This window comes from Trichechus manatus, unplaced genomic scaffold (assembly GCF_000243295.1).
Source record: "Trichechus manatus latirostris isolate Lorelei unplaced genomic scaffold, TriManLat1.0 scaffold00109, whole genome shotgun sequence".
NCBI classification, from domain to species: domain Eukaryota; kingdom Metazoa; phylum Chordata; class Mammalia; order Sirenia; family Trichechidae; genus Trichechus; species Trichechus manatus.
The window spans coordinates 3,823,182-3,838,274 of NW_004444045.1; positions in this window are offsets into that span (position 1 = coordinate 3,823,182).

Consider the following 15,093-nt stretch of genomic DNA (forward strand, 5'->3'; position numbering starts at 1 on the left):
ACAATGCCTGTAAGAAATTACCAGACATGCAAAAAGCAGGACACTATGACCCATAATGAATACTATCATTCAATAGAAACAGATACAGAAAATACATAGATGATAGAATTAATAAAGAACATTAAGACAGTTGTAACTATTTTCTATATGTTCAGGAAAGTAGTGAAATGCTTGAACAAGTTAGTAGAGACATGGGAAATACAAAAAAAAAAAAAAAAAGACCTAAAGAGGTGAAAAGTACAATGTGTAAGATAAAACAAAAAAAATACACTGGATGGGATTAACAGTATATTCTATACTTTAAAAGAAACGACTAATGAGTATAATGGCATGACAATAAAAATGATTACAAACTATAGAAAAAAGACTGAAAAAAATAAACAGAGCTTCAGTGAGCTGTGTTACAATTTTAAGCACTCGTTCATCTGACTGAGCTTTTCTTAAATTTTTCAATACTGGGAAGAACGTGGGCTCTAGATACCATTTAACTTGTAAAAAAATAAATAAAGTAATATCCCTGTGGGGAAAAATCATAGGCAGTTATCCAGGGCAGATATGGTATTCCTTGGTGATGGAAACTTAGCCTCCTATTATCTTGTATTTCTGCCATGCAGAGCTTCCATCCCTAAGGTCACCACAAGGTCCAAGATGCCTGCTAGAACTCCGGCTACTGCATCCACCTTCCAACTGTCAGGAAGGAAGATACTTCCTAGAAGTTGCTCAAACTTACGTTTGCATCTAATTGCTAAGAATCTGGCCAAATACCTGTATCTAGCTATAAGAGATGCTTGGAAATGCAATATTTGTTTTTGAGTGACCATAAATCTAGCTAAAATTCAAGGGTTTTGTTACTATGGATTAAGTGGATAATGCACACTGGAGAAACAATAACACTCTTCCCCACACAGTGGAATGGAAGTTTTTTGGGGAAAAATATCAGGTAAAAATTAGCATATATCAGGATTGAAATGGGGACAAAGCAATAATCCAAAAGCAAGACTTTAGTAGAAAAACATGAGAATAAAAGCATAATGCTCATATCTTAAAGTATGACACATGGACTAGATTTCTTACTAAAGAAAGCAATATTATTTTTATAGTAAATGTCAGGAATCATTTATTAGATACCTATAGAGATTGTAAAATACACTGCAATGCACTGACAAAAGATGAAATTATAAATAATCCCTTCCAACAAGGATTTACAATTCAATTTTGTTTCATAATTAAGGAAATTCTAACTGCTGTAACAAAATTAAAAATATATAATGTCTCAAACACAATAGAATTTTATTTCTGGCTTACATACAGTCTAACGTGCAGCCCTAGATGAAAGACCAGCTCGTTTCCATGTGGTGATTTAGGGATCCAGGCTCCTTCCACGTTGTAGCTCCGCTATCTTCAACAGTTGACTTCTAAAGTCACCCTGCTCACCTCCATCAAGCTGGCTGAAGTAAGAGAGGATGAAGGATCATGAATAGAAGGGTTTTATGGTACAAGCCTGGAAGTGGTACATATCACTTCCATTCATATTCCATTGACCAGACTGTACAGAGGGATGAGAAATGAAGTTGAGTTACATGCCCTGAAAGAGGAGGAGATGGATTTGTTAAACAGATAACCAGTCTCTGATAGAATCCACCCTTTTTGTCTACAAATACTCATTTTTCTCTTCTTCTAACACATAGAATTTATTCACATCCCCCTCCACCCCTCCGCCCCGCTCAAGGCAGATAACCAAAAGAAATCCAAAGTCCCATCCATGGAATGTTGCAAACTCAAAGATCCCTGGATCATGCACAATCCTTTCCTTCAGGTCCAAATGTGGCTCTGTGTTTTCTTGGCTTATAAACTAAATAGACAATTACATGTCTCATACATACACATTCAATATATAACGGTGGAGCAGGGATAGGGTAACCTCATTCAAAGCTCCCATTCTGAAACGGGAAGCGTGGGAGAGACACAGCAGTCACTGGTCAACAGCAGTTCTGAAGTCCTGTTGGGCAGGCACGGGGAAAGCCTCTTACACTGTGGAGTGCAGAAAATTCCGCGATTAGATTCTAGTTCTTCCCTGTGTCGGGCATTTTTCTCTTTGGCTTCTACTTTTGCCCTCCATAAATTTTTACCTTGACTATTTGTCCTCCGTGGCTAATTCTGAGCAGCCCTGGGGAGTGTGACTTTCTTGGGTGTTGCTCAGCTCTCGCGACCTATTGTGACCATGCTGGTCCAGGACTGACTCATTTTTTTATTTTTATTAGAGTGAGAAATCTACACTTTTATTAGTTTCAAGCTACTGTTATTTGAGGCTTTTCAGTGATAAGTAACCAAACCTAATCGTAACGGTATTAATAGTGTTTTTCATTTAAGAGTCTGTTTTGTATCAATTTCCTAGAGATACTCCAGCTTTTGGTATTGCTTCTGCTGTTGTTTGTATTTGCCTGGAATAGACTGTTCCATTTTTTATTTTTAAGTGTAGGTATGACTTTTACAAGTAGCAGAGAGCTGGATTTTTGAAACTCCATTATGTCAATCTCTGTCTTTTGACTGATAACTTTAAATCATTGTCATAGATTTGACTCTGACTCATAGCGACCCTATAGGACAGAGAAGAACTGCTCTATAGGGTTTCCAAGGCTGTAATCTTTACAGAAGCAGACTGCCACATCTTGCTCCTGTGGAGTGGCTGGTGGGTTCCAACTGCTGACTTTTCCATTAACAGCTGAACACTTCACCCACTGTGCCACCAGGGCTCCTAATAACTTTAGATATTCATATTTATTACAATAATTGGTGAACCTACCATCACTTCTAGCGCGTTCTAATTAACCTTGGTTTTTCTATGTATTTACACATTCTTTTCGTCCCTCTCATTGCTAATCTGGACAGGGCTAGTAGGTGGCCAGTGCTGTTTTACGACTGAGGTAAAAGCTAAGTTTCAGTCGCTTTGATGGAAGACCTTAGTCTAAAGTAATAACAGGTGGCACACTTCTTCTACTTGAGACACCCATTAACTCTTCTCCTTGTGTATAGATCCCCCTCTTCTGCCTTGCTTCCCATTCTTCTGGCCCGCTTTTCACTTAATCTATTACTGCTTTAACCAGCTGCACCCAGCTGTAATCTGCTAGCATCTCTCCCCATCTGCACTGCAGAGCTCTTGATCCTGCTCCAGGGCTTCTGCAACATCAGGCATGAGTTCACCAGCACAGCCTGGAAGCACTAGGGTCTCTCAAGTCCATGGGGCAATCCCTAGCCAATGGGAGATTGGAGCCCATAAATAAATACTTCTACTTCTGTCCCTCAAGGCAAAATCCTGGGCATACTCTACATGGTTCTCCACGAGGCTTCAGCCTACAGCAATAAAACAACTCTTATCAGCTTACTATCCTTTCCTATTTCATTTCCCTAATTCCTCCATTACTGTTACATGCGATCACTTCTTAAAAAAAAAAGAAAGAAAAAAATCACCTGCTCATAAACTCTTGTTTTAAGCTCAGCTTTTAGGGGATGTAGGGGCAGGGGATGTGGGGCAAATCTAAGACTCCATTCCTGTTATGAGATAATGTTCAAATCTTTACCTTCCTTACTGACCTTGTCTAGACATAATCCATTTCAATAGTAAGTACTGTGACTCTCAGAATTGAATATAATTCTCCAAGTTACATCTCGCCAGGGACACACAATAGGGGGCACTGTTGTTTCCTGAAGTTTGAACAAAATTTCAGCTGCTTTGTCATGTATTATATTTCACTTCAGCTGACATTTCCAAATACTTTTCTCGTGTCATGTTGCAAAATAAAATCTGTCTTACCCTGAACCTTCCCAACTACACTTTAATTGAAAAAAGAAAAAAAACTTTTATTTTAGGAGACTTAGATTTACAGAAAAATTATGATGATAATATGAAAAGTTCTTACATTTGTATGTTACATTTTTCACAACAAATGAATCAATATTGATACATTATTATTAACTAAAGTTCATACTTTATTCATACTTATTTAAGCACTCTGCTACTAACTGAAAGATTAGTGGTTAGAACCTACCCAGAGAAGCTTCAGAAGAAAAGCCTGGCAATCTACTTCCGAAAGGTCACAGTCATTTGAAAACGCTATGCACGGTTCTACTCTGAAACACATGGGTTTGCTACCAGTGGGAATTGACTCTATGGCAACTGGTTAGTTTTTACCTAATGTCTTTCTTTCTGTTCCAGGATCTCATCCAGGACACCACATTATATTTACTCATCACGTGTCTCCTTACTCCCCTCTGGTCTGTGACCATTCTCAGATTTTCCTTAAACCTTGACAATTTTTAGGAGTACTGGTCAGATTTTTTTAGAATGTCCCTCTATTGGGATTTGTCTGATATTTACCTCCTGATTAGATTGGGGTTATGGGTTCTTGGGAGGACGACCAGAGAGGGAAAGTGTACTTCTCTTCGCATGCTTTCAAGGGAACACAATCAACATAACTTACCCACTGTTGATGTTGATCTAATCATTTGGCGGAGTAGTGATTGTCGGGTTTCTCGTTAGTAAAATTACTTTTTGTTTTCCCTTTTGGAAGGAAGTCAATACGCACAGTTCACACTTGAGTGGGGAGTTATGCTCCACTTCCTTGAGGGTGGAGTATCTACATAAATTATTTGGAATTCTTCTGCATAGGAGATTTGTCTCTTTTCCCCCAGTTATTAATTTAGTCGATCATTTGTTTATATTGGTATGGAGTCATGGATATTTATTTTGTTCTTTGGGTTATAATCCAATGCTACTTTTTATTTTACTGCTCAAATTGTTCGAGCTTTGGCCATTGGGAACGCTTTCTTGGTTCTGTTCTCCCTTCGACATACCCCCATCATTGTGGGTTTTTATTTTTTATTGTTGTTGCTTTTTGTTTTTGTGGGGACTTTCTTATTTTCTGGTGCTATAATCAACTACTTTTTAATATTCACTGTCGGTTTTTGCATGCGTTCCACTTAAATTCTGTTCTCTTGGCTTTAGTTCCAAACTCTATTATGCTGAAATAATTTGGCCCTTCTTTCAATTTTCATTTTAATTATCTTTCCAAGTTTGGGTTCACTGCCAAATTTAATATCTTCTCTGTGCTCATTCAAATACTTTAAATAGGATGAGGTTAAGGACAGAGCCCTGTGGCATCCTACTGAAGTCTTCTCATTTCTTCCAGGCTGACTGGAAGCCTTAAGGAGAACTCTTGTGGTGCCTTGTTCATTCATAAGAAAATGGACTTTATAATATCACCCTTCAGCTTAATTTCATCTTCTTATCCGTAAGAACAAATAAAAGAAAAGGAAGTATAATGGAGAGTTAAAAACAGAGAATAATAATTATGGGGGGGGGGGTCGCTGCTCAGAAGTGAAAGGAGAATCGAGTTCAGTGGGAGGAGAGACTCTGGAATTTTATCTTCCCAAGGAAGGAAACAGTTATCAGGTTTGGAGGGCAAAAAGTAAGGAATGAAAGACAAATTGGAGTTACCTCCGATTCTCCACAGAGACTCTGTAACATAGTACCAGAAGAAAAATAGCACAAAAATGCTTCAGAGTCACATTAGTTTCCATGATGGTAAGGAGGAGGACAAGAAGAAAAGAGCCGTGCTAGGAAGCAGCAGATAACAAGAAAATCAACCACAGCAGAGACAAGCATGTATGCATAGTTTAAAATTAAATGCATATTGCAAGCCCTTAGCATCAAATATCTCCAGTAACCTCAGTTGCAGCTTCCATGGACTATGCTGCCTGCCCTCTGATGCTTCTGAACTCGCTGCTGCAATAAAAGAAAACAGCACTTTTTAAAAATAAAGCCATCATGCTGAGTGAAAGGAGTCAGTCGCCAAAGGACAGATACTGTATGATTCCACTTATATGAACTATGCAGAATAGGCAAGTGTACATAGACACCAAAGTCTCTCAGTGGTTACCAGGGATAGGTGGGGGGTAGGGACCTGCTTTTGGAGCCCTGAGCTTCTGTTAAGGGTGACGAAAAATTTTGGAGAAAGATAGTGGTAATAGTTGCACAAAATGATGAAAGTAATTAATGTCACTGAATTGTACATATAAAAAAACATTGAAATGGCAAAATTTTCATTATATATACTCACCACAACAAAAACAAAATAACATTTAGGAAAAAAAAGTACTTAGGGAATAATTAAATAATGCAGTATACATCTGAGGTCAATTTGCAGAGAAAAAAACGCAACTTTTCTGAGCAAGATATTGAGTTGATTTGGAGGAGATAAAAATATGTCAAAAAATCAAGAAATAAATGTTAAAATAAACAAGGCAAAATGAAGAAAGTTAAAACCCGTTGTTGTCAAATCGATTCTGACTCATAGCGACCCTTTACGACAAAACAGAACTGCCCCACAGGATTTCCAAGGAGCGGCTGGTGGCCTCAAACTGCTGACCTTTAAGTTGGCAGTCGAGTGCTTTAACCATTGTGCCACCAGCGTTCTGAAAGAAGGTTAACTGATACAGGAAAGGAAAGATATATTCATAAACTCTCCAAAATTTGAATACGTCATGGAATACATTTTCCCGTAACCCTCATTTGCACATACTGTAAGAATCGAGCTAAATAAACTTGATTGACCAAAAAAAAAAAAAAGCAAACCCAAACTCCTGGCTTAGCGAGTCCAGCAAAAACACTATCAGTTAAAAATGGGATTGCAAGGAGTTGTAGGTTATTAAAAATGCTTCTTGAGTGAAGCCAGCAAATCCAGTCTGTGGCCTGAGACAGTCCCCGGAATAAGGTTTCTCAGAATAAATTTTCAAGCTTCATCACTCTTCAAATATGTCCATTTAATGTGCTCAGAAGATAATAGGTACCATTCATTGAAAGGCTCCTGTGTGCAAGATAGGCGCCACTAGAGGATGCAGATGCAGATGATTAAGCATTCCACTACTAACCTAAAGCTGGTGGTTAAACCCACCCAGAGGTGCTTCAGAAAAAAGGCCTGGCAATCTTGAGAAAGGTCACAGCTACTGAAAAGCCTATGAAGGGCAGCTCTGCTCTGCAACACATGGGGTCGCCATGAGTCAGATCAACTCAACAGCAACTGGTATGTGCAAGATCTTATGCTTTCCCTCGTTCTCATCACAGCCTTATGGTGTGGGTGTTATTCTTCTCAGGTACAGATTTGGAACTGAGTGTCAGAAGGTTTGAGTAGCGTGTGCGTGATGTTAATTGACAGCAGCAGGAATGACACTCAGGTCAGTCTGGGAGGAAAGCCCCTGCTAGTATTCACTCTACCACACGGTCTCTCGCCACCATCCAGCCTTAGGAATCAAGGTGTTTACATCCCTAAATGCAGAAGGATTAACAGTAAGATTTTGAGCCATATAGGTCAGTGTTCCTCTTCAGATACATCACGTTTTGACAATGGAACTTTTTGCTTTTATTGCTACATGTGAGTTTGATTTCACCATAGTCACTCAAGCAGCCTAGAACTTTCAGAAGTCAGAGCTGGACAAACGTGTTATTGATAATCATAATCTTTTACTTGTCTCTCTAAGTAAAATTTAGAGCTGGAATTTTGATCAAAAGAAGTGACTTAGGAGATTGATGTTAACTCATAGAAGCTGAGACTTAAAATGAACTTTTTTTTTTTTGGCTAAAGGCAAGGAACATTTATTTAATTTTGTAATAAGCCAGGAAACCCCAAGTTCATTCTCAGGGCGGCATTTTTCTTCCTTCTTGCCCCTGCTTCCTCCATAAGCTCTACTTACATCCTCAAAGGTCTAGGTGATATTTCAATTTTTCATCAATAACAAGCCGATTTGCGGTTATTGAAAAAAGTCAATAGCCCGCATATAACGTCAGGTCTTATTTCCTTGAAATTTGTTCAGGAGAGATTTTTGTGTGCTCGTCCTTTTTTTGCACCTGCCAAAAAATATTTACCTGACCAGTAATACTTTGAGGTCCTGGCTGATTAACGGTCTGGAAGAAACCTTGAGGAAACTGCTGTTCCTGAAAATTTTCCTTAGCACATTCTTCGTAGAAGATAGCATTCTTCAGGCTGAAAAGTCTGATTACTATCCAGCCTCAGCAGCCTCCTGGCGTGGGGCCACTGTAAACGGGAACGTCTTTTGTTTTCTCAACCTCAGTTAAAGTTGAGGGGTTTAATTGTTATTGCTTCACTTAGAGCAGGACCATGTTTATTGACATTTGATGCAAGCTGTGTATCTTACCACCCATGTTTCCAAGGCAGTGATCTCAGGAAAATTCTTTTAGTCTGTGCTCGTCTGTGAGCTTAGTGCTCTGGAATTTTAAGTGATGACATCACACCTTACCTTGCAATCCAAGAATATGCAGGTATGCAAAGAAGACAGTAGGGATCTTGAAAATCTCTTACTCCATTGAATTTTGAGTTGAATTCCTACTCACAGCGACCTTATACAGCAGAGGTAGAGGTGCCCCCATAGGGTTTCCAAGGAGCGGCTGGTGGATTCCAACTGCCAACCTTTTGGTTAGCAGCTGAGCTCTTAACCACTGCGCCACTCACTAGGGCTTCAGAAATCCTTTGGGACAAACTAAATTAGACTCTCCAAGTGTGAGTCCAAGGGGTATCAGTCTGTCTAATCATTTCAGGTACATGTATGTCCCAGAGTCTGAACACAATTCAGAAATACAGAGAGAGAGAATAGAGAAACAATTACTGAAGCACCTCGACCATGTGATGCCTGATCTGCTGAATCCTCAGGAATCTCTTCTCCAGTCCCTGGGCAGACACAATCTCTTCTCCCTCTGTGAGAGGCTTTGAGTGATTAGTTCTGTAAAGCCAGCAACACAGGAGATCTCACTGTCACTCACCCGCCCTCATCGGCATAGAACCAACTGCAGGTGGTGAGAGCACCACTGGTCATTATCGCTCTCAGCGTCTTTTCTGGATCAACGTGCATGGTGTTCGGAGCCACGCCCCTTGTCATCATCATATTGCAGTGCAGAGGCTCAGCTATTGGGCGTTTACAAACCACGCCCTCCAAGTCAGATTCAGCAGTGAGTTACTCTGAACTGAAGAATCCAAAACCAACGTCTAGACTCACAATTCCATCCCTGGTTTACTTCTCCTTTTCTCTTTTATCTCCTGTGATTCTTAATAGTTCCCCTTTTGAAATGCTCTCCATCATCCATAGCCCTAGAAGGCTAATATCTCCTCTTAATTAGGGCATTTGTCAAAACTATTCTTCTGTTCAGCCACGGTCAAGATTAGAGGCTCCGCGACATCCGACTACTGGGAAGAAATCTAAGATTTTCTTCAACCACTTGAAAAAGACTGGATATCATTGGCCCTGGAGAGAGAATGGCTGGATGAGGACTATGTGGACCTTCTAAAGAAGGGGTGCAGGACAGGGGTTCTTCATCCTCAGATTGCAGGGACATACAGCTAGGAAAGAAGTTTGTGTCTCCTCCAGAGGTTAGGGGAAACACTAGACCCCTGCTCAATTCTTCATGAACTATGATGTATCTAACCAAGATTTATATAAAACTACTCTGGTATCTCTTCCACAATTCCTTGATATATTTGTGCTGTAAGCCTGGCAATTAATAGGAACATAAATATTTTTGTCTGCTTTGGTGAACTCTTAGAAGTAGGAAGGGTGGTTGGCGTTCTATTAATCTATAAGTCTGGGCTTCTGGAGTTGCACTGGGTATGAAATCATATGATTAGTAGGTGTCAAGTAAAAGTCTGACCCCCAGTGGCTATTATCAACTGCTGCATGGCTTGGGAAACCGGATGTGACAAGGATGCAGAACAAACCATAAGATAGCATCTAGGGGTCGTACAGCAATATATGCCATTGTTTGGTTTTCTGGAACTTTTTAAAATTAGGCAAAATAGACATTTCACAATCAAAAGAAAGTGTCAATAAACTTTGAGCCAGGTTCATTTAGCTTCCAGAAACATGAAAGTAGACAGCTGATTCAAAGGAATCAGCTTATGTTTGAGAATAGCTGCCATTTTTATAGCCATCATATATCCACAAACTGGCATTTTGACATCTTTTTATCTTCACAAAATAAAGTTGGTCATACTTTTAAGACACATTTTCAGGGACTGTCTCCATTTTCATGTCATACCCCATATTTTTAATTTTTAATTTTGAAAGGATCGTAGATTCACAAGAAGTTGCAAAAAATAGTAGAGAGCTCCCCTGTACCCTTCACTCAACTTCCTCTAATGTAACATCTTATGTAACTGTAGTACAATGACAAAACCAGGAGATTGACATTGGTACAATTCCGTTCACATACTTTATTCAGATCTCATGCACTTATGTGTGTGTATTTCTATGCAATTTTATCACGTGTGGATTCACTGCAATCAAGAGTGAGAACTGTTCCATCACCACAAAAGATCACCTTTGGGTTGCCTCTTTGTAGTCACACCCACCCTTCTCCCCTCTGCCCCATCCCCAACCCCTGACAATCACTAATCTGTTCTCCATCTCTGTGATTTTGTCATTTTGAAATGTTATGTAAATGGAATCACACAGTATTTGACCTTCTAAGGTTGGCTTTTTGCCCTCAGCATGAGTTTCTGGCCATGCATCCAAGCTCTGTGTGTTTATAGTGTGTTCTTATTATTGCTGAGTAGTATTCCATGGTAGAGGTGTACCACAGTTTGTTTAATCATTTATCTGTTGAAGGACATCTTGGTTTTTCCAGTTTCTGGCTATTGTGAATAAAGCTGCTATGAACACTTGTGTATAAGTCTTTATGTGGATATAGGTTTTCATTTCTCTGAGATAAATGCCCAGGAGTGTGATTACTGAATTTCGTAGCGCATGTATGCTTAATTTAAAACGAACAAACAAACAAACAAAAACTGCCAACCTATTTTCCAGAGTGGCTGTACAATTTTACCTTTCCATCAGCAATGTTTGAGAGATCCACTTTCTCTGCATCATCGCCAGCATTTAGTATTGTCACTATTTTTCATTTTAGCTGCTCTAATAGTTGTGTAGTCATCCCCACTTTTAAACAACATAAAATGCCATTTGACTCTTGCCACGGAAAATAGCTGCACCCAAAAAAGCAAGATTAACTCTGTGAACAATATTTGCACAGTTGGATAATTGACTCACGGATTGCCACAGGACTAAACAACGTAACTCCTATGAGGACAAAAGTGCAGGAATGATACCAACTTTCAAAATACAGTAAATTTTGACTAGGCTGATTGGGCTCCTTATTAAAGCAATTTTTCCCTGGCAAAGCCAGAACACTGCCAAATGATAGATTAATCTGGTTGAAATAGAAGGTGCTTAAACTGAAAAATGTTTCCAGAGGCTGTATAGAAATTCACTATACTATCCTCTTACTTTTATACTTGCTTCTTGGCTGTGTTAATGTTTGATTAATCCAATCTACCTTTTCATTGTTTCTCAGAGTGTTTGATGATACTGACACGTAGAAGGGAGAGTTCTGCCCACTTCCCTATGGAGACCTAGTTATGCTCTCCCTAACTTCCAGTTATTTTATGTGTGACCTCATTAATCTTTTACTTCCTGGGTTGGAGGTGGGATGGTGCACTGGCCTTGATCCCAGCCTCTTCCATCCTCCCAGTGGGGCTGAACGGGTCTGCTCCCTCCATCATCCAACATGAGAAGAAAGTTGCAATATTTTTCCTGGTTCTGTTTCTCTTCCACATTGGACCCCTGAAAACATGATAGGCCTTTCTTTCTCATACTCAAAAATTCCCTTCAAATCTATGGGGTCCAACTGAAGTACCTGGAGCCATATTTTAGCTTTTCTGCATGTCAGTTATGAGGTAGAGCGATCTGGACAACATACATGGAACACTAGCCAGCCAGTTGGACTGGGAGAGGCACCATAAATTTAATAAGACACAGAGAAACAGCATGTTGGGAAGCAGAAGAAAAAATATATAGACCTCAATCATTTCAAACTATTACCTTTTTAAAAGTGTTCAAATCAAAGAGAACTCTAAATCACAAATGTCTACGTGTACAGTCCTTGATTTGCAAGAAGGAAGGAAAAAACACAGAGAGAAATCTAGAGTGGAAAAGCAGTTGAAAACAAACCTCTACCATATCCTCCCTAATGGGTCACATTGGAAGGGCACCAGCCCTTGAGAAAGAACATATAGAAATATTGCTTTTTTCAGAAACCATACGGACGGAAAAGTCCTGAGGGAGACTGACCCTGGGAGGTGTTTCCTCCTGCTCCTGTCAGCCTCTTGGGGATGGTAAACAGATACATATTTTTTTTAATTCCTTGAATCTAAGAAGCTTGCAATTTATTGATGTCTTTTAGTAAATATTAATGACTAACTATGGAAATATTTTGCCTTCTGGTAAGTTTGAACAATCGTCTTCCTTTTTAGGCACGGGTCAGGAAGTTACCCCCAGAACTATCACAAGTCCCCAATCTCAGATCCACAGTTGTATGTGGCATGTGTTTTTCTTGCCCAACTTTTATCACAGAACCAAGGTCAAAGGACATCAGAATCTACAAATTCAAACAGTCTCAGAGGAAGACAAAATGGGGCCAGTTTTAATGAGAGAGAACAATGGAGAAAAAAATCCCCATGAATCATATCCAGCCTTTTTTCCTAAGACTCCTTGTGAAATAATGTGAAGATACTTAGCGTTGGTTTTTCCTTCTCTTCTCCCAGGCAGTGACCAAGACTTCATTTTGTACCGCTGCAGGATCTGAAGGCCTCCACTGCCTTTTTCCCATCTTGCTGCCGCTTCATCTGTTAAGGGTCCTTCACATTTTCCCCCAGACTCTTACAGAAATACACAGTAACTAAGTTTTGCCTTGAGATCTATGTCTGCCTTGTTTATCATTCATCACATTTTGAGACCTCTATTATTTAAAGCCTTACATTATATGCAGATGACAAAATCATTCTAATAATAATAATAATATAGCAGGTCCCTAAATTCTCTTAACGACCTCTTTTCTTTATTGTAAAGCATTATTCATATCTTTTCTTCCAGAGGACAGATTATCTCAAAATTATGCAACTCCTTAATAGCCACTAAAATGGAAGAATCTAATCACTTTCTTATTTGCTAAATTTCCTTAGTTGTTAGACCTGGGCTAACACATGATGAATGTGAGTCTATATGTCACTTAAAAATGGAGAACTCTTCCTCCTCAGTTGTGAAGCCATTTGAGATGATCAGAAGGAAAGGCTGTAGTCTCCCAAATCTTAAACACTGACCTAGTTACTACAGCTAGTCTTCTCTATAAACTCCATTGTCCATAGTCTTTATAGGTTTGTGCCAAAAAGATTTCAAAATTGTTTTCAAGCGTGTGTTAGTGATAGAGTGGGTTTACGATGTCAGAAAAAAATTGAACGGAAATGTTAGTTTCTTCCTCGTGTCCAGACCAGTCACCTCTTACTTATTGTACATGTGTTCGCTGCTACTTGGCCACTCCATTTGGTACTAGCCTTTCTACTACCTCATGTTTCCTCCTTCTCATCTAGTCCAGCCCCTGCGGATCATCGTTTCAATGTCTTTCCCTTGAATCTACCAAGCAAAACTCCAACTCTGGACAAGTTTAAACCACCTACCTTCTCTGTCATCTACTTAGGCTACAGTACCTTGCTGGTGAAAAATCACAAAGTCAAAGGGATCAGAGCAGTACTTTCTGAACTCTGCATGTGTGGAAAAATATTTTTGCTGAGAATGATTACATCAATATCTCTTGAGTTGGTAACTGGGAATAAGTATTCTATAAAATTCCCCCAGATCTATGTCAATTGGCACAACATAGTTCATAAAGACCAAGTTACGCATCCTTCTTTGGTGAGCAGCAAAATGTCTTAAAAGTTTGCAAGTAGCCATCTAAGATACATCTATTGGTCTCTTACCATCCGAAGACTCAAGGGAGCTATTAGTCCAAAGGCCTAATTGACCACATGAACCACAGCCTGCGCCACCTTGAGACTAGAAGAACTAGATGGTGCCCAGCTACCACTACTGACTGCTCTGACTAGGATCACAACAGAGGGGCCCAGAGAGGATGGGAGAAAATATAGAACAAAAAATCAAATTCACCAAAAAGATCAGACTCACTGGTCTGACAGAGACTGGAGGAACCCTTGAGACTATGGCCCTAAGACAGCCTTCTGAACTGGAACTGAAGCCATTCCTGGAGACCACCTTTTAGCCAAACCAGAGACAGATCCATGAAATAAACAATAACACCTGAGAGGACTGCGCTCTTTAGAACAATCAATTACATGAAGTCAAAAGTGCAATATTTGCCCAAAAGCAAAGATGAGAAGGCAGGAAGGGGTAGAAAATCAAGATGAAAGGAAATGGAGAATTAGGATGGAAATGGGAAGAGAGCCGACACTTTGAGGGGAATGCAACCCAAGTCATGGAACACTTTATGTACAAATTATCAAATGGGAAACTAATCTGCTCTGTAAACTTTCACTTAATGCACAATAAAAAATTTTGTTAAAAAAATCCCCCAGGGAATTCTAATATGAAGATAAGGTTGAAACACTTAACGAAATTACACACACATTCATGACTTCCAGTCTTACCTGGGCCCTTATCATCTTCATTTTCCTTCTCCTTGGCCGAAGTCTCTTTTAGTTGTTGACCTTGACTCTGTTCCTTCACTTTCTTTAATGAAATAGATGCCATCCTCCTCCCAATCCAGACCCCACCAGCCTACTTGCCCATGTCTATTTTCATCCCTAATCCTTACCATCTAAATCAAGAGAGAAATCTTTTGCAATCTTAAACTAATCTTTCTGCCTATGCTCTGGCTCCTATCCCCACTCACTTCCTCAGAGTCCTCACTCTATTTTCCCTATTTTCTCCTAAATCTCCCGTTTCTTCTTGTTGTCAAGTTCTTTCCTTTCAACATCTAAACATGTTAAATTGTTGCTCCCTTTAAAATATCACCTCATGCTTGCATTTCCCTCTTTCTCTGGTCTTCATTTCCTTTACAGCCAAGCTTATTGAAGAGCAATCTCAGCTTTCTCCATTTTATCACATACATTCACTTGTTGTTGTTGTTAGGTGCCATCAAGTTGGTTCTGACTCATAGTGGCCCTAAGTACAACAGAACTAAACACC